General features: G+C 40.7%; 1 protein-coding gene and 1 pseudogene across 33 annotated transcripts in view; one reads left to right on the plus strand and one right to left on the minus strand.

Annotated features, from left to right (window-relative positions):
- The window catches only part of MAGI1 (membrane associated guanylate kinase, WW and PDZ domain containing 1), a 678,422-nt gene that overhangs the window by 316,385 nt on the left and 341,226 nt on the right, over positions 1 to 20,811 (minus strand). The gene's annotated exons all lie outside the window — the stretch shown is intronic.
- On the plus strand, positions 11,702 to 13,151 carry LOC698228 (interleukin enhancer-binding factor 2 pseudogene; annotated as a pseudogene).

Consider the following 20,811-nt stretch of genomic DNA (forward strand, 5'->3'; position numbering starts at 1 on the left):
ACTACACTATATATGTCAATAGTTTAGAGGAGAAAAACCACATGGTTACTTCGGCAAAGAATGTAAAGAAAGCATTTGATAAATTGAGGGCATACTTTTGAAAAGCTTGTAGTAAAAGCATAAAGGCTATTTGTAGCATTATGTTTGACAGAGAATTTTGGAAAAACCCAAATATACCATCTATATGAGAACAATTATAAAATTATGATGTATCTATACAGAGAAACTCTATATAACCATTAAAAAGAAATGAGACTTATGCACTCACACATGATAATGATGAGGATACAGGCAAACTGAAGGACACGATGAAAACTTTAATCACATTTTTATAAAAGCCAAGACACATACACACATGTGTCTCTATTTAAACAGCACGAAAACACATACAGCAAATAATCATGATTGCAATAATCATGGCAAGCTCCAAGAAAAGTAATTGGAGCAGGGGCTTTTGGTTTATAAATTTCTGAATTTTCAGGTTTTTTTAAACAAACATACTTCTTTTGTAATTTAAAAAATAAATCTGGAGAATAAGGAAGAAAAACACTCCAATTAAAAATGCAGAATTGGACCAGGCCAGAGAGGTCATCTAGGAAAAGCTGTGTCCACCATCTCCATCAAAGGACAAGATACTCCTTTTTATTCAGACTCGGGGAGGAGGTGGCAGAGTTCCCGGGTAATCCGGTCGATTATACAACCTAAGCAGTGCAAAAAATTCTACCTTTTATCTACCCACTTCTTCTCATTCTCCACTCCAAGCCCAATCCTTTTGTTCTTTTCTCGGGAACTACAGAAAACAGATGGTTACACCATCCTTTGAATCTGTCAATGAATCACACAAAATCAACAGTGTTTTTCTGGAGGGACACTATTGTGTTCAACAATACAGAATGACATATCCCAGTTTGCTCCCCCACATACAAACATACCAGACTCCATTACTAATGAGCTATTCAAAGGGATTTTACCAGATGTACTTAATTTAATTCAACAATTATTAATTCAATGACTCCCGTGCTCTTGGTATTTTATTACGAGCTGTGCAGGACCCTTCGGAAATTTAAAATTTTATGGTGGAGAGGGAGATACATGACAAGAGAGAGATCAGCAATTCAGGGTAGTTTAGGAGAATTTGTAGACATTACAGTTTTTGAAGCACTAGGAAAATCTTTAGAGTTGAAACTACGCTAAATAAGGTGAGGAGATAAACATTTAGAATTTTTTTTTAACTTTTCATTTTCTATTTTTAAACGTTATTTTGTATTTTTGTTTGTTTACTTAAAAATATTTTGGGAGGGGATTTTTACTATTGGCCAGCAAGGGTCAAGGCAGGGGTATAGAGCAAGGTGGAGATGGGAAGACTAAGAGGCTTCTGCAGTCACTAAGGCACCAATGACAAAGGCTGAGGGTAGGAGCACAGTCATATCGAAGATGACCTGGCTCAATGACAGACCGGCAAGGTTTGGGTCTCAGTGACCAAAGGAGATTTTCATGTAACTGACAGATGTAATTAAGAAAAATGTTGGATTTGAGCAGAGAACTTAAGGTATCAAAGAAGAATCTCAGCATGTGGAAACAGGAAGGTAGTTTTAAAAGTCAACATTGGACCCAGACGTATGGTGTAAGAGAGAGAATCATCACTCTGTGTTCCTTCACTCTCCACACCTCGCAGCTTTCTGCAGTTAGCACGGGAGTTTGGTGGCAACTTGCACACTTCCTCTCACTCTTTCATATCCATGTCAAAGGTCAAACTCTTCATATGCCAAAAGAGGCACCTGGGCCGAACCCCAATCCACGAAGGAATGCTCTAAAGCACTGGATATGCTGCACATGAAGACAAAAATCCAACACCATATGAATCATTGGCAGGCTGTATTTCCATTCCCTTAAAAAGTTAGCCACTTCACTCTTCACAACAGCAACGACTTGGAACCAACCCAAATGTCCATCAATGATAGACTGGATAAAGACAATGTGGCACATATACACCATGGAATACTATGCAGCCATAAAAATGGATCAAGTTCATGTCCTTTGCAGGGACATGGATGAAGCTGGAAACCATCATTCTCAGCAAACACAGGAACAGAAAACCAAACAGCACATGTTCTCACTCATAAGTAGGAGGTGAACAATGGTAACACATGGACACAGGTGGGGAACATCATGCACCAGGGCCCGGCAGAGGATGGGGAGCTAGGGGAGGGATAACAATAGGAGAAATACCTAATGTAGATGACCGGTTGATGGGTGCAGCAAACCACCATGACACGTGTATACCTATGTAACAAACCTGTATGTTCTGCACATGTATCCCATAACTTAAAGTATAATAATAAAAAAAGAAAGAAAATCTTTAAAAAATAAAATAAAAAGGTAAAAAAAAAAATTAGCTTCTTATACAGCAAGGTGAGAGTAGTTTTGCATTTTTCTTAAGTATCTACTCTGCAAACCAAGAAATTAAATCAAGCTTTGTTGCTAACAAAATAAAAGAGCTACTTGGTATCAAGTAAAAACATAATGGGATTAAGGGAAACATACATACAGATGTCCACTGGCCCTGAGTGGAAGGAATAGATCATGTCAGGGAATAGGTAACCGGCACTTCCTCAAGTTCATGCCACACACACTACCCCACAGCTTGCCTCACTGAGAGCAGGAAGTCCAGAGCCATCCTTTCTTCTCTTTCCTTTTGCTTATCAGCACTGCTCTTTTCAAATTTTGTCAGCCTGTTGTGTTCATACTCCTTGAACAAGAAATCTGTCATTTGGCATGACATCTCTCTCCTACCCTGGAACTCAACAGGCTCCTGAAAACCCGCAAATTTCCACACATACTTATTCTGTGAATTTTGAAAATCTCTTACTCATTTTAATGTATCCTTCTAGGATGGTGATTTTCTATCCACACTGACACCTAAATGAATAATTAAGAATCATCCCATCTTCCAACTTGAATAATGGGCGTAAATAGTGACAGAATCCTTTTTTACTTCCGTGTTCCACTTATTCAGGTTTTCCTCCTCAATCATGTTGTTTAATTTCCCGTCAGTTAAGCATATCTTTGGACAGACAAAGCAATTTTCCTCTAGTGTGTCAATTCTGCAGTGAAGGTTTTCTGTTTACCTGCCTACTTCCTTAGCTCAGAAAAAAACAAAATAAAATAAAAGTCTTATACTCAACTGTCACAAATATGCTTCATTTTCATTGTGTTTGATATATGATTTCCATACAGTGAGATGGGTCTTAAAATCCAGCACTCAGCGACTACTTCATCTCAGGACCACCCTTTTACAGACAGCCATGGTGATAAGAGCTATAGCTGACATTTCCTAAGGATTTTTGATAAATTTTATCACTTCCTTAACTGCATTCCTATTGCTTAATTAAGATGCCCCTGGGGACAGGCACAGTGGCTCACACCTGTAATCCCAGCACTTTGGGAGGCTGAGGCACAAGAATTCCTTGAACCCAGAAGGCAGAGGTTGCAGTGAGCCAAGATCATGCCACTGTACTCCAGCCTAGGTGACAGAGCAAGACTCTCTCTCAAATTTAAAAAAAAAAAAAAAAAAAAAAAAGAAAGAAAGAAAAAAAAAAGCCCTTGGAAAGCAAGGCCATCAAGAAGAAAAGAAAATGACAGTCCAAGGCACAGAACCAGATACAGGGAGCACCCTCAGGAGGTTCTGCACGCTGCCTGTGACTCAAGGCCCACAACTCTTGGTTGGTGGTTTTCAAACCCACTGTTTTCCAACAGGGGTGGGGGGAAAAGTCACCAAAAATTGTGTTAATAACTGTTGCTGGTTTGCAAATTATTTTTTATTTTTCCTATAAACTAGAACAAATCTGGGACACGTTTATTTAAAACAGTACTCTTGGTCTTGCATGCCAATATGGCCTAGTTTCCATGAAGCTGGCTTGGGTGGTAGCAAAGACTAGGACTACTGTAGGACCAGGGTATGGCCAAATAACTCATATTTCAGGCATACTTCTGAAGTGGGATGAAGGCACACAGAGTCCTTACTTAGAAGGTAAAAAGATTACTTCTCTCTCTCTTTGATCCCAAAGCTTTTTCCCTTCTAAGTATGGAGATAAGAAAGTTGGGACAGCATCATACAGACAAAGGCCTTACGTCTCTCACTTTTTTCTTTGTACACTTTCTATTCTTCCATGGCATTAGGCAGTATGGGTCTAGCACCTCCCTTGGATTCCAATTCCCTACCCTATTCTCACCTCAGCCTAGACCCACCAAGGGACAGCAGCCCTGAGTGGGTCTTCGCCAAGCTATAAGGCACCATCTCTTGCAGGTCATTCATTCCTTCCTTTTGATCTGTCTCTGATTTGAATATGATAAGACTATGGTGATCACACCATTTATCATTCAAACAAGGGAGCTCTTGTGATGGACAGCTTATTGATTGATCAATCGATTGATGTATTTATTTAGAGACAGTCTCTTGCTCTGTTGTCCAGGCTAGAGAGCAGTGGTGCATCATAGCTCACAGAATCTTCAACCCCCTGGCTCAAGTGATCCTCCTGCCTCAGTCTCCTGAGGAGCTGGGACTACAAGCACACACCACCACACCTGGTTAATTTTTATTTTTTAATTTTTAGTAGAGACAAGGTCTTGCTATGTTGTCCAGGCTGGTCTTGAACTCCTGGGCTCAAGTGATCCTCCAGCCTCAGCCTTCCAAAGTGTTAGGATTGCAGGGGTGAGCCTCAACACCTGGCCTGAGCCACTACGCCCAGCCACTTGAAATAATATAATAATGATATAATATGATATTTTAATAGTTATTAGAATCATAATAATGATAGCAATTATGGAACAAAAGGCATACATACTAGAATTATCCTCCCAGGCAAGTCAAAAAAATATAGTATGAGTTTTTCTCATAATGGGATGGAAAGATTCAGTATTTTAGTTTGGGCATTGGGAAGATGAAGAATTGATTTTGGCCTACTTTAGTTCTTAAGCTGTTCTGGCAAAGGAGTTCTCCATAGGTCCACAGATCCAGACCTACTTAATCAAGATCTGTAGTGGGACTTAGGGACAAAGCACCTACATTCTTGTATTTTGATTTATTATCTGTGCATTAGTGTCTCAGGGACTTTGAAAACAGGGCTTAGGTACTATTTTGTCTACTAGCTAAAATGCCATTATAGTTACTTAAGAGCAGCCACTTCATTATTTATAAGACCAAGAATAATTCTAAATCCTTTCTCCCTGAATTTATTCCCTCTCTCTTCCAAAGACCTGGGTCTCATTTATAGACCACAATCTAGAAACATCTGCCCCAAATAAGCTATGCCCACAATTCCATTTCTCACTATAGTCCCTGGAAAGTAACAAAGCACCTATATGACACTGAAAGATAAAATCCTTATTTTATCCTATCATTATTTTAGAATGTGAGTTATATCACTTTTCACTCTAAATGAACCACCCAAACATTTTTAAGAAAAAATCACTTCATATGTTTATATCTCCAACTGGGACAGACATTACAATTTACACTATCATTTTGCTGTCACATTGTTTGGAAACATTTTCCATAGAAGATAACCCCTGAAAACTTTCTGTTTAAATAAATACTAGGAAACCCTTTGCACTTCTATTTATGTTCAAGTTTACTGAGACTCGGTGCAAAGCCATCTTGCTTTTGAACAAAGCACTCATAGATAAAAAGTACTTTCCATATCTTCATCCCCATTCTCAATTATACAGCTAAATTTGAACAAAATGAAAAGAACTTAATAATTAGATGCCCAAGTGAGTAGATGATACAAAAGCAGAACAAATTCATAGCAAGATGTTTAATAAGAGTTTTGGAGGGTTTTTTGTTTTTTTGTTTTTTTTTTAATTGAAAGATGAGGTCTCGCTAGGTTGCCCAGGCTGGTCTTGAACTTGTGACTTCAAGCTATCCTCCCACCTCAGCTTCCTGAATAGCTAGGATTACACACATGTGCTACTTCGTCCAGTTGAGTTTGGCAGGCTTAAGGGAGCATAAATAACATGATTCACATCCACAATTTTAACTTCTAGGGTTAGCTTTTAGCGTACTCAGAGGAAAAAAGAAAAAATTCCCTGGAAAAAGGGAATTTATTTCCTTTAGTAAAACAAAAAACCCTCTGAAGAGAAACCTAGAAAATGAATCCAAGATTCAAAAGTAGCATCACGGGTGGGCATGCAAAGCCAGAAAAGGAGACCCAGTGACAACAAGCAGCCCAGCCCCAGACTAGCTAAAATACTCCTTACAAAGAAGGAAGTGGGAGGAATCACTCTGCCCAATTTTAAGACTCGTCACATAACCATAGTAATCAAGACTGTGGTACTGGCAAAGGGAAAGAGACCTAGATCAAGGGAAGAAACACAGAACCCAGAAATAGACCTAAAATATGCCCAACTGATTACTGATAAAAGTTCAAAAAGCATTCAGTGAAGGAAGGATATAGTCTTTCAACAAATGGAGCTAGAGCAAGTGGACATGCACAGATCAAGAAAGGAGCATTGACCTGCCTCTCACACTTTACACCAAGTCAGTTGTGACCTTTCTCTCTCACACCAAATTTACTTGGCATGGATCAGGAACTTAACTGTAAAATGTAAAACTATACAACTTTTAGGAAGAAACTTAAGAAAAAAATCTCGAGGATATAGGGACAGAGAAAAAGTTACTAGGCATGACACCAAAAGCATGATCCACTCAAGGAAAATTGAATCTAATCAAAATGTAAAACTTTCGTGGCTCAAGCCTGTAATCCCAGCACTTTGGGAGGCCGAGACGGGGGGATCACAAGGTCAGGAGATCGAGACCATCCTGGCTAACACAGTGAAACCCCGTCTCTACTAAAAAATACAAAAAACTAGCTGGGCGAGGTGGTGGGCACCTGTAGTCCCAGCTACTCGGGAGGCTGAGGCAGGAGAATGGCGGGAACCCGGGAGGCGGAGCTTGCAGTGAGCTGAGATCGCGCCACTGCACTCCAGCCTGGGCGACAGAGCGAGACTCCGTCTCAAAAAAAAAAAAAAAAAAAAAAAAAAAAGTAAAACTTTCACTCTGTGAAAGCCCATGTGAAGAGAATGAAAAAGAACGCTAACAGGCAGAGCACAGAAGATTTTCAGGGCCGTGAGTAAAACGGTGTATGACAGTGGTCCCCAAACTTTTTGGCACCAGGGACCAGTTTCGTGGAAGATAATTTTTCCACGGATCGGGATGGGGGAGGGGATGGTTTTGAGATGAAACTGTTACATCTCAGATCATTAGGCATTAGATTCTCATAAAGAGTACACATCCTAGATCCCCCACATGCACAGTTCACAATGAGGTTCATGCTTCTATGAGAATCGAATGGCAATGCTGATCTGACAGAAGGCAGAGCTCAGGGAGTAATGCTTGCTTGCTGCTGCTCATCTCCAGCTGTGCAGCCCAGTTCCTAACAGGCCACAGACCAGTACAGACCAGTACCAGTGTGTGGCCTGGGGGATGGGGACCCCTGGTATACAGTGGTGGATACATGTCATTATAAATTTATCTAAACCCACAGAGCTATGTCATTTATGTCATCAGGAGGTAACCCTCATGTACACAATGGATTTTGGGTGACAATGATGTGTCCTTGTAGGTTCTCCAGCTGTAATGAAAGCATCACTCTCATGCAGGATATTGATAATGGGGGAGACTATGCACGTATTGGGGCAGGGAGTATATGGGATACCTCCAGACATGTCTCTCAATTTTGCTGTGAACCTAAAACTGCTCTAAAAAAAAGAGTCTTATTAAAAAAAAAAAAAAACAAGCTATAGACTGAGAGAGAAAATACATGCAAATCACATAGGTGACAAAGAACAAGTATCTAGAACATATAAAGAATTCTCCAAAGTCAATATCAAAAAAACAGACAATCCAATTAGAAAATGGGCCAAAGACCTGAAAAGACATCTGACTGAACAGGCTATATATATATGGCAAGCACATGCAAAGATGCTTAACATCACTTGGCATTAGGAAAGTGCAAATTTAAACCACAATGAGAGCACTTCACACTTATCAGAATGGATGAAATGAAAACAGTGACGCCACCAAATGCTGGCAAGGATGTGAAAAATCTGGATTACACTCATACTGCTGGTAAGATGTAAAATAGTATAGCCACTCTGGCAAGTAGTTTTATAAGAAAACACACACTCACGTTAACTACAGCACTTTGGGAGGCCAAGGAAGGTGGTTCGCTTGAGCCCAGGAGTTTGATACCAGCCTAAAGACAGCTCATCTCTACAAAAAAAATTTTTTTTAATTACCTAGGATTGGCCGGGCACAGTGGCTCACGCCTGTAATCCCAACACTTTGGGAGGCCGAGGCGGGTGGATCACAAGCTCAGGAGATTGAGACCATCCTGGCTAACATGGTGAAACCCCGTCTCTACTAAAAATACAAAAAATTAGCCAAGTGTGCTGGTGAGCACCTATAGTCCCAGCTACTCGGGAGGCTGAGGCAGGAGAATGGCGTGAACCTGGGAAGCGGAGTTTGCAGTGAGCGGAGACGGTGCCACTGTACTCCAGCCTGGGTGATACAGTGAGACTCCATCTCAAAAAAAAAAAAAAAAATTATCCAGGATGGATGGCGTACACCTGTAGTCCCAGCTACTCAGGAGGCTGGGGCAGGAGGATTTTTTGAGCCCAGAAATCGGAGGCTACAGTGAGCTATGATCATGCCGCTGGATTCCAGGCTGAGCAACAGAGACTCTGTCTCAAAAAAAAAAAAAAAAAACCCCTAAATACTCAACCAACAATTGTACTCTTGGACATTTATCCCAGAAAAAGGAAAATTTTAAATTAAAAAAACAACTACAACCACCACCTGTATGCCAGTGTTCACAACAGCCTATGTATAATAGCTAAAAACTAGAATCAGCCAAGATGCCAAGATGTCCTTCAACAGGTAAGTGGCTAAACTGTGGTATACACATATCATGAAATACTACTTGGCAACAAACATTATATATTCCGTTAATATAAAAATTCTGATATGACCCAAGTTTCACAAACTGAAGATAGATTAGTGGTTGTCAGGAGTTTCAAGGGGGCCAGGGGAGAGATGGGTGTGGCTATAAAAGGGATCTTGGTGGTATCAGCACTGTTCGATATCCTGACTGTAGTTGTAGACACATGAACCTACATAGGTGATAAAATTGTGTATAAATCTAAATACACACATACACACAAATAAGTATAAGTAAAACTGGGGAAATTTGACTACACTTGTTAGGATTGTTTTTGTTTTTTGAGACAGAGTCCTCTGTCGCCCAGAGTGCAGTGCCACAATCTCAGCTCACTGTAGCCTCAACCTCCCAGGCTCAAGCAATCCACTAGCCTCAGCTTCTCAAGCATTTGGGATCACAGGTGCACGCCACCACACCTGGCTACTTTTTTTTATTTTTTGGTAGAGATGGGGTTTTGCTATGTTGCTCAGGTTGGTCTCGAACTCCTGGGCTCAAGTGATCCACCAGCCTCAGCCTTCCAAAGTGCTAGAATTATAGGAATGAGCCATCACGTTTGGCCTGGTAGACTGTATTAATGTCAATATCCTGATTGCAATATTATACTATAGCTTTGGAAAATTACACCACTGGAGGAAACCAAACTAAGTATAGAAGGGCCCTCACTGCATTATTTCGTAGAACTGCTTATGAATCCACAATTATCTCAAAATTTTCCATTAATAAAAAAGTGCTGAAGATGAGTATCATTAAGATGCATACTTCATAATAGAAGTGAAAATACCAGCATGCAAAAGTAGTGAAACTATTCTAATTTTGTTAAAATGTGAGCACATGCTTGTGTATTTCCTCATTTAAAAAAAAAAAAAAAAAAGATTAGGAGAAAATTCTGGTTAATAGTTGTTATTTCTGGGTGGTACAATTACACATGCCTTTATTTGCATTTTAACTTTTTCCTCAAATTTTAAACTTATTTTTCAGACAGCCTCTAATGAATATATATCATTTTCACATTCCAGTGTTACAAAAGCTGCTTGATATCAAAAGCGGAAAAATCCATCTCATATATATTTTGTATTACACACAATGTCAAAGAACGTAGCTTGTCTGGGGACTAAAATATTTTCACTTAAGAAACTATCTGAGGTGGTCGTGTTAATCTAGAAGTAGCAAATAAATACATCTTTTGATTCAACTAATAAAACTCACCCTACATATTGCTATTTTCATTTGATCATTTCCATCAGTTTCTATTTTAGTAAAAATAAGGCTTTCAGGAAAACTACCAAGTACAAATGAACTTCAGAGGATTATGCTGCTCTGAACAACTGCTCTCTTGCCTTTCCAGTCCTGGAAGAATGCCAGTGGTCTCTGACACTCAAGGGCTACTGAGAGAGACAGAAACTAAGCTGGAAAAACACAATTCAGTCTGTGGTTACTAGGAAGTTAGACACTTTTTTTTCCCCCGAAAATTATCTCCATTTGCTTCAGATTCTTCACAGGCCTCCACTTAACACCCTCTCGCAGCACGGTGCAAAACAAATCTGTCAGCTGCAAATATGGCCATAGAAACTTTTTCCCCAATTACTAGGGAAACAAAGTGAACAGCAGAGAAAACACCTCCGGCAAGACTGTACAGCTCTGCTGTCATGTTCTGTGCAATAACTGTGACTCTCTACTTGATTTTCTTTGGCCCCTGGCTCAGGGGACAATTTGCTTGAACAAACTAGGAGCAGTCATATCACACCTACGAATCATCTTATGGCCTGTTCCCATTCATTGGCCTTTGGGTTCAGGGGTTCTCCATAGATGGTATCTCTCTTCTGGGCATTTTGGAAATCTGTAGGGGTGTGTTTTTGTTTTTTGTTTGGTTGGTTTTCTGAGACAGAGTCTCGCTGTCACCAGGGTGTAGCACAATCTTGGCTCACTGCAACCTCCACCTCCCAAGTTCAAGTGATTATCCTGCCCGAATAGCTGGGACTACAGGTGCCCACCACCACACCCAGCTAATTTTTTGTATTTTTAGTAGAGGCAGGGTTTCACTGTGTTAGCCAGGATGGTCTCGATCTCCTGACCTCGTGATCCACCCGCCTCGGCCTCCCAAAGTGCTGGGATTACAGGCATGAGCCACCACGCCCGGCCCTGTAGGGATGTTTTCTAAATGCAGAGAGGAAGGGGATTGTTGAAGCAACTGGAAGCCAAAACTGGGATTTAAGAGGCAGAATCTCTCAATGAATTGTGCTATGGCATGCATGACTTAGGACTGTCTCAGTGGACATGAAGTGAAATGCCAATCATCTGAGCCAAGAACCTTCCTTCATTTCACATAAAAATAAATGCACAGTATGTTTTTTATAGTTTTAATACACACCACACGCTAAACCATGCAAATTCAGAGGAAACTGCTACTTTTTCTTTGTAACTTTACTAAGTTATCATTTTGGAATATTGAATCTCCAACAGCAAGGTCGTTTCTGGTTTACTGTTGCCCATTCGAAGCATCTGTGGCAGTCACTTTTATAGCTGAAACATTCACAGTGATTCTATGTATAGGTGCAAGCATCTGACTACTTCATTAACTACTAAAAAGTCTTGCTATTCAAAAAGTGGTCACGGAACAGCAGTACTGACAGCACTTGGGAGTTAATTAGAAATGAAGAATCTTGGATTTCAGGCATGCACCTGAAATCCAAGCTACCTTGAGAGGCTGAGGCAGGAGGATCACATGAGCCCAGGAGTTTAAGACCAGCCCGAATAACATAGCAAGACCCTGTCTCAAGATTTTAAAAGAGAGGGGGGCAGGGGAGGAAAGGGTGATTGGTGCAGCTTCCATTTGGAATTTAAGGCATCATGAGGAGTGACAAAGGTCATGGTTATGGTGGGCACTTTGGCTTCAGAAGAGTCTCAGGAGGAGAGTTCAGGCCCTTTGTACCACATATCTCGTTTGATTTCTATTTGTGTGAAATGGCCTTTCCCTGGGTCAAGCCCACACCTGATACAGCTTCCTTCAATGAGGCCTTGCTGAAGAGCAATCAGGACCCCAGCTCCTGATTCTGCTGAGCAGGCCTCTTACCTTTCCCTGGTGACAAAAATCAACAATGTGATTGACAGTCTGATTGTGGCTCCAGGGACGTCTGAAGTGCAAATTGAAGAAGCTGGATAGGTGGGATCCTACAAAAAGAGAACCATCACTACAGGTCACAATGCAGCTGCCCCGCTGGTAATACGCAAGATTGTGCCAACGTTGGAAGCTGTTGCTCCCCTGGGAAACAAAGTCGTGGGAAGCCTGAGAGCACAGGATCCTTCTGAAGTTTTGACCGTACCAACCAACGAAACTGGCTTTGAAATCAGTTCTTCTGATGCTACGGTGAAGACTGTCGTTACAACAGTGCCACCCAATCTTCCAAAACAGGACCCAGAACTCCGTTGGATATCAAGGTATTGCAGAGTGCCTTAGCAGCCATCCGGCATGCCCGCTGGTTCAAGGAAAATGGTTCTCAGTCCACAGTTAAAGTTCTCATCAGACTACTGAAGGACTTAAGGTTCGTCTTCCTGGCTTTGAGCCCCTCACACCCTGGATCCTAGGCTTACTAGGTCATTATGCTGTGATAACACCAACAGACAGCCTTTGGCCCTAAACACTGCACACAGGTGTTGCTTGCAGATTTTGGGTGCAGGACTGTTCCTGCCAGGGTCCATGGGTATCACTGACCCCTGTGAGAGGGGCAACTTCAGAGTACACAGTCATGACCCTAGAACAGCAGGACACAGTCTGCTACACAGCTCAGACTCGGTCCGAATCCTCTCACATGGTGGCTTTAGGAAGATCCTTGTCAGGAGGGTGATGCCAGCCATCTTACTTCTGAAATATCTACCTGGGATGGAGTGAGAGTAACACCTTCAGAAAAGGCTTAGAGGAGCCATTAGAGAAAAAGGAAAGAGAGGAAGAAGAGGAGACAGAAGAACCACCTCAAGGAGAGGAAGAAGAAAGCATGGAAACTCAAGAGTGACCTTCCCTTCACTCTCATTCCTACCCAAGGGGGAACACTGAAGCTTAAGCTAGGTGCTACCACGCTTTATATGGTGGCAGACGTTTCCGTGGGGAAGGGAAGATAGCAGAAAGGGAAATAAACTCTATAGAAGTGTCATTCCACTGGGTTTTGACATTGGCTTAGTAGCCAATATCAAATGTTGGTACCCTTCTTCATTATAGATGAATGGCATTATGACCTATGCCATCCATCTATAATGAAGGAGGATACCAACATATTTTCCTAATATTCTAGAATCCCCACCTCCTGAAAACCCCCTCTTAACTAATGCTTCGCTGTTGAAATGTTATGTACTGTTAAGTGTCTAGAATTTTTTTCTTAAAAAGTACTTCCAGTAGGAAAAAAGAAAGAAAGAGAGAAAGAGAGAGAGAAAGAAAAGGAAGAAAATAAGAAAGAAAGAAAGAAAGAAAGAAAGAAAGAAAGAAAGAAAGAAAGAAAGAAAGAAAGAAAGAAAGAAAGAAAGAGAAAAAAAGAAAGAAAAAAGAAAGAGGGGGGGAGGGAGGGAGGGAGGGAGGAAGGAAGGAAAAGAGGAAGGAAGGAAGGAAAGAAGGAGGGAGGGAGGGAGGGAAGGAAGGAAGGAAGGAAGGAAGGAAGGAAGGAAGGAAGGAAGGAAGGAAGGAAAAGGAAGGAAGGAAGGAAGGAAGGAAGGAAGGAAGGAAGGAAGGAAGGAAGGAAGGAAGGAAAGAAGGAAGAAAGGCAGAATCTCAGGCCCCCCACACTGGAGCTGCTGAATCAGAATCTGCATTTTAACAAGATCCCCAGGAGAAGCTTGGCTCTAGTAAACTTGTACCCAAGAATGTATTATACATACTGCAATATGCATCATTTATTGTAAGTTACTTTCCTTTTATTTTTATTTTCTATAGATACTAGTTGAGTCACTATATAATTTTTAAAATTAGGTATACTAACAGGATGCATTATCTATTTATCTCATATTAGGATAATAAAGGGAACACATTAAAAATATTTATTACAAATCAGAGAGGCACCGACTTGAGAACTACTGAGTAAGAAACTATCTGGATGCTGCCAGCTCTGTTTGTACCTTTATTTTTCTACACTATCCCTACTCTGGAAAAACAGACTGCAAGAGAAGCAAATGTAAATTTTCCTTAACTATGATTTTTGTGCCCCAAATTGTCCTCAATGAGGCAAAGTGATGTTGTGTCACTAAAATGTGGCATCTAATGCAACTTGACACTCACAAATGGAAACATCTGGAAATATATAATCCCTCTGAGACCCAGATATCAGTGTCTTTAAGGGAAAACAAATGCTCCAAGAGCACTTCCCTTGAACAGTCTTTTTATTTGATAAAGCATTCCATCTTACTGCCTCTCACAAGGAAATACGCCTTTGCTTTTATCAAAGAAAGTTTTATTTTGAACCAAAATAAAGACAAGATTGGATTTTCCCAGGATACAATAAAACAGACCTGGGTTCCACGTTCCTAACCGCCCGATTCTCCCAAACTGTCCCACCAGCAGCTCAAATACATTTCACCTTCAAATTTGCACTCAGCATCTTCTTTCCTAAACCTACATTTTGTCCTTTGTTCCCTATTTTAGTTAACGATCCAAAGTCAGTAAAAATAAAAAACCACCCCAATCTCCTCGTTCTGCAATAATAAAATATCCTTCAGAATTAACTATATGCCAGGCAAAAGACACATTGTCCCCCTGGTGGAGAAGTCCACAGACAAAGAAAACTCCTGGTCTGGTTACAGTTACATCGTCTGGAATATTTAAAGTCCTCTTGGAATCCTCCCTCCCTATTGCTTCCCATAGTGAAATGTCAGGACCTGTTAACTTTATTTTTGTGCCAAGTGTCCATTTATTGACTCCATCAGCACCTAGTCATCTAACTAACCTAATTAGCTGCAGCTTAACTAACTAGAAGGTCAACTAACTGAAATCTTTTTTAATTCAATTCACAAGAAAAGAAGTTTTTCACAAGTCAGCAAGCTAAGGGCAAGTATATGGGATACCTGTCATTTTTACCTGCCAGGCATACATTTCTGCTGCTTCTGGCTACAGCACCTCTATTTTCTTCTGGGGATCTGTATCCTGTGCCCGTTCCCCGGCTCAGCACATGTTGTTTCACTGAGGTTGACCCTACTCCTTGACACAAGAGCTGCACACAATCCAGCTTTGCCTACCACAGCAATAGGAGGGGCAGGAAGGAAAGGACTCACTGGGCCCAAACCAGCCAATGAGATTTAAACCAGGGACTATGTTGGAAGGATAGGAAATAAAGGTTTAATTTCCACTGCAAATGCAGAGTAGACTACGTGGAGTCTATTTGCTTACACAGGCAAATATCTTCCTTGAGAATCAAATGAATTTAGAGGAAGAGAAAAACCAAGGGATAGAGAAGGGCTGAGTCCTGGTGATACACTCTGAAGTTTAAAAACCCCTCTCCTGATACACTGTCACACTGTTATTGCTGTAGCCAGATGGAGCTGGCTTTCTGACACTTTCAAAGAAAGTCTTAACAGAAATGTTTTTAAATGCTTTTTTTAAAAAAGGCTGAAGTTTGAAAAACAGCACTAGAGACACAACTTTTTTTTTTTTTTTTTTTGAGACAGAGTCTTGCTCTGTCACTCAGGCTGGAGTGCAGTGTCACAATCTTGATTCACTACAACCTCCACCTCCTGGGTTCAAGTGATTCTCGTGCCTCAGCCTCCCAAGTAGTTGCCACCACGCCCAGCTCATTTTTGTATTTTTATTTTATTTTATTTTATTTTATTTTAGTAGAGACAGGGTTTCACTCTCTTGGCCAGGCTGGTCATGAACTCCTGACCTCAAGTGATCCACCTGCCTCAGCCTCCCAAAGTGCTGGGATTATAGGTGTTAGCCACCACGCCCAGCCTAGATCTACAACATTTTAACCACTATAATAGTCTAAGTTAAAAATTGATATTTTGAGTGATGCCTATGAAATACCATGATATAATACTACGATATTCTGAGCAGTAAAAGAAATTCTGACCAATATGCCCCACTTACCAAACTAGAAAAATGTGCACCTTATTTTAGACTGTCCAGAGTGACCATCCTGAGAGTATTTCTTAGGACACTGGTGCCTTAAGAAAAAAGGGGTTTCAGAGCAAATATATGTGGCAAAGTCTGCATAACACAGCCCCCTCTTGGAAAGTCAAAATGTATGAAATAGCAAAAACCGCAATTACTTTTGCACCAACCTAAATACATTAACACATTAAGGGCTCTGTAATGGTCTACACTGAGAAACCTGTTTTCCTTCTCTGACCACTTCACTTCCTTTTATAATTATTATTTTTATTTATTTTTAGCAAGAGTAAACTTAGCAGAGCATTATGTTCAGGAAAACACTGAACTCAAAGGCCACCAGCTCCATCTTAAAAAAATTCCTGTTATTGTTCTCTCTAGTCTACTGCTGTATTGAGAAAACTGTAAAAACCTTGAATTTCCAAATCTAACAGAATTTAAATCTCATTACCTCAGCATATCCCAAAATAATATAGTTCCAGAAGTTATACTGTCAGCAGCATAGTACATTTATCAATTTTGCATTTGAGACTGCTGTGAGTACTTGTGTTTACATCTGAGCAAGAAGAAAAAGGTATGGCTAACTGGACTGAAATCATTCCAGGAAAATAAGTGCTTAAACCAGTTCCAACCTAATTAGCTTCTCACAAAAGCTAAAATCCTGCTTTATGCAACCAAATAGCCATTATTAAATCAAAATCCGAAGTGCTACATTTCAGAACAGAACAAAATTCAAGTTGTAGCTAATTACTCCAAAGTCAAAATTTAAATATTCTGTATTTGTGACTGAATTTGTGATTGACTGTAACGCTACTTGAGCTAAATCAAGTAGACAAGTATAGGTATATGAGACCTTTTTTTTAAAAAAAAAAAAAAGTGATCTGGACATTCCTAGATCAGATGTTCTAATTTAGCATAGTGAGACACAGAACTCAAGGAATAAGCATCATTGAGAACTCTCAATGTTAGAACATGCGATACAAATCCATGTTTTAAATGCTTCGATGGTCAACACAGACAGATATTGTTTATCATTTGTTCATTCTTGCTCGTTAGCACATATGAATTCATTTAGCAGAGAGGTGCTGATGGCATACTCTGGGTTAAGAACTATACTAGGTGATGAGGACAGAGCCTCCCGTCATGTTATGGGTGGAACTGTGCCTCCCCACCAACCAAACTCATATATTGAAGTCCTAGCCCTGAGTCCCTCACAAAAAGCCTATAGTGACCTTGACTTACCCTACATAGTCTTATACAATTCATGTATCCCTGTGAGATAGCTAGTGCCATCATCAACATCATCATTATCACCATCCCCATTTTGTAGACAAGGAGGCTGCTATGGTTTGAATGTATCCCAAAAGTTCACATATTGGAATCTTGTCCCACAGTGTAGCTGTTTTGAAAGGTAGGACCTTTGGCAAGTGACTGGGTCATGAAGGCTCCGTCCTCATGAATAAATGAATGAATGAATGAATGAATGAATGAATGAATGAATGGGTTATCAAGGGAGTGGGCGAGTTGTCAGGAGACTGAGACTGTTGCAAAAGCCAGTTTGGCTGTCTCTGGTGAGCCCCCTTGCCATGTTATGTCCTGTGCCACCTTGGGACTGCAGAGAGTCCTCACAAACAAGAAGGTATTCATCAAATGTGGTCCTAGACTTTGGCCTTCCCAACCTCCAGAATTGTAAGAAATACTATTTTTTTGAGGCAGGGTATCACTCTGTTGCCCAGACTGGATTACAATGGCACAATCATGGCTCACTGCAGCCTTGACCTCCCGGGGTCAAGTGATCCTCCCACCTCAGCCTCTTGAGTAGCTGAGACCTATCATAGGCATGAGATACCATGCCTGACTATTTTTTATTTTTAAAAAATTTTTTATACAGATGGGGTCTCCCTATGTTGCCCAGGCTTGTCTGGAACAACCATGTTCAAGCAATCCTCCTGCCTCAGCCTCCCAAAGTTCTGGGATTACAGTTGTGAATCACTGCGCCTGGCCACATAACACATTTCTTTCTTTATAAATTACCCAGTCTCAGGGATTCAGTTATAGCAATGGAAAACAGACTAAGTCAGAAAGGTTGAAAAACTTTCCTAAGATCATGTAACCTTTAAATGCAGAGCTAGGACTTGCACCCTTGTCCACAGTGCCCCCATACAACTGGGTTCCAAGGCACCTGGAGCATAAAATATAGCACAAGAATTGGCCATATTTCTAAAAAGGCACAGTGAGATTCTAAAGACACTGGAAACTTGAAAAAGAGAGGGAAATGCTCACAATCATAATTTCCTGGAAGACCTCTAATGCCTTATTTGAAATGTATACTGTCCTCTCACCAAAGAGGAATCCAGGTTAGCCTCTTTAGAGAGACCAAAGGCAGCCTTATCCAAGAAGACCAGCAGATGTTGAATTTTGACAGAGTATCCATATTCAGAACTTTTTTTTTTTTTTGGTGGAGATGAAGTCTTGCTCTGTCACCCAGGCTGGAGTGCAGTGGTGCAATATCGGCTCACTGCAACCTCTGCCTCCCGGATTCAAATGATTCTCTGTCTCAGCCCCCAAGCAGCTGGGATTACAGGTGCGGACCATCATGCCCGGCTAATTTTTGTATTGTAGTAGAGATGGAGGTTTCACCATGTTGGCCAAGCTGGTCTCAAATTTCTGACCTCAGATGATCCGCCCACCTCGACCTCCTGAAGTGCTGGGATTACAGGCGTGAGCCACCGTGCCCGGCCCAGAACACTTTCTTAAAGGAAGACCAAAAAAATGAGCAAAAGATACAGACAGTTTTTTTTTAATCAGCAGAAAATCAATAAAGATGAAAATTGGTGCTGTAAAATGGAGCCAGATAACTAACTAAACAAACAGAAAACAAGAGGCATTGAGAATCAGACTTCCTACATTCTGTAATATACTCAAACTCCTTAAAAAAAAAAAGTTATATCTAAGCCATAGCAGCTGGGGTTATTACTTTTATATAAACACTTAATAAGTGTCATACATTGCACTCAGCAGTGTGCCTTGAGCAAATTACTTAATGTTTCCATGCCATGGTTTCATCTATAGGACCAGCATCTACCCCAACTGTCAGTTGTGGGGATTAACTGAAATGGTGTATATAATGTGCTTTGGAATATGCCTGGCAGGTAGTAAGTGCTAAAAAAAAATAGGAACTGTTCTCATCACCACTACCCGGGGTTCAACATTCTAAGGAAGATTTCATCAGCTCCATTTTTCAGATGAGCAGACTGAACCTTAATAAGCCATCCTCAGGGGTCAGAGAACAAAAAAGACTTAATCACAACAGTTCTGGCAACACCAAGAGTTGATTCTGACTAAGCCTTCAGCTCATCCCCAGTCATACGTGGAAACAGCGACAGTGTGCTACAAATAGCAGGTGCCCAGATATTTCCTCCTAACTTATACTGCTGTGACTAACCCCTGAGCTGCGCTACTCAAAGCAAGGTCCTCTAATGCATAATAAAACAAATTTACTAAAAGGCAGAAATCTATTAATTACAACCAAAGACTTCCATAACAAAATACTGCAATTACTACTCACTACCTGGCTGGCTGTCTCTTTGAACAGGCTGAGATAATTGGTTTTCTTTGTATTTTATTTTTCCTACTGAATTACTTTTTTTGTGTATATGTATTAGCCACTACTACATTCAGGTACAAAATGTGAAATTTCTTTTGTATATAAGGCTGCTCATGCTCAAGGGAATATTTAGTAAATTAGATGGGCATTTATTTCCAAAAACTATGCAGGAAGGAAAGGGAAGAAGGTCCCCAAATTAATAATCTTATTAATATACAAATGCCATGTGAAATCCATTCTCTTCTATTCCCCTGAACAATTTTCTTCAACAGAGATAACTGATGAGGTGCAAAAAGGAGGGTCAGAGAGAACTGAATTCAAGGAAGAAAGACAAAAATGGGAAAATGAGTACAGGAGAAAGATGTATTTTAGGTGGGAGATTGTTGGAAGAAAGTTCAGGCCTGATTCAGGCATCATCCTCATTAAATAATACAGATCCAATCTTGTCCCAGGGAGATAAGACTTGCAGAGTTCACCTTATGGAAGCATATCATAAGGATACATGTGAACCAAGGGAAAACAGAAGGAGGTCCTGGATATCCTCCCCTTCAGTCCTCCTAGCTGCAGGACCTTGGAACCTGCACTTGCTCCCTCTGCTTAGACTGCCTGTCCCCTGTTCTTGAAAGAGCCAATTACTTATTTTCCAGGTCTCATTCACATCCTTTTACTTCCCAGGACATATGATTTGAAATTATCAAGTTCATTCATTTACAGACTTTCTTTTTTTATTCTCAATAGGTATTGCTGGGGGATGAATGAATCTACAGTAGACGCCTAGACTTCTTTTAAGGAGAGATAAGGCACTGGAAAGCCATTTGATATTTGAATTGTTGGAAAAGAAATAAAAAGACTTCATTTGCTGTGTAGATTCCAAGGGCTCTCAGTTCCAGCTGCAGGCCGTGTTGGGAAGTCATCCCAGTCAACATCCAGGACACTGGGAAAGGCCTCTGTGGTTGATTTGTGATGTCTGCCATGAGTGCAGCCACCAGTATAGTGCTTTACTCACTCTTTACTCATCCTGCATCACCTAGGATACTTTCCTTGTTGCTACCCTCCACAAGCAGCCAGAATGATCCTCCCAAAGGTAAGGCAGACACTATCACAGCACTTCTCAAAACCCTCCA

This window comes from Macaca mulatta, chromosome 2 (assembly GCF_049350105.2).
Source record: "Macaca mulatta isolate MMU2019108-1 chromosome 2, T2T-MMU8v2.0, whole genome shotgun sequence".
NCBI classification, from domain to species: domain Eukaryota; kingdom Metazoa; phylum Chordata; class Mammalia; order Primates; family Cercopithecidae; genus Macaca; species Macaca mulatta.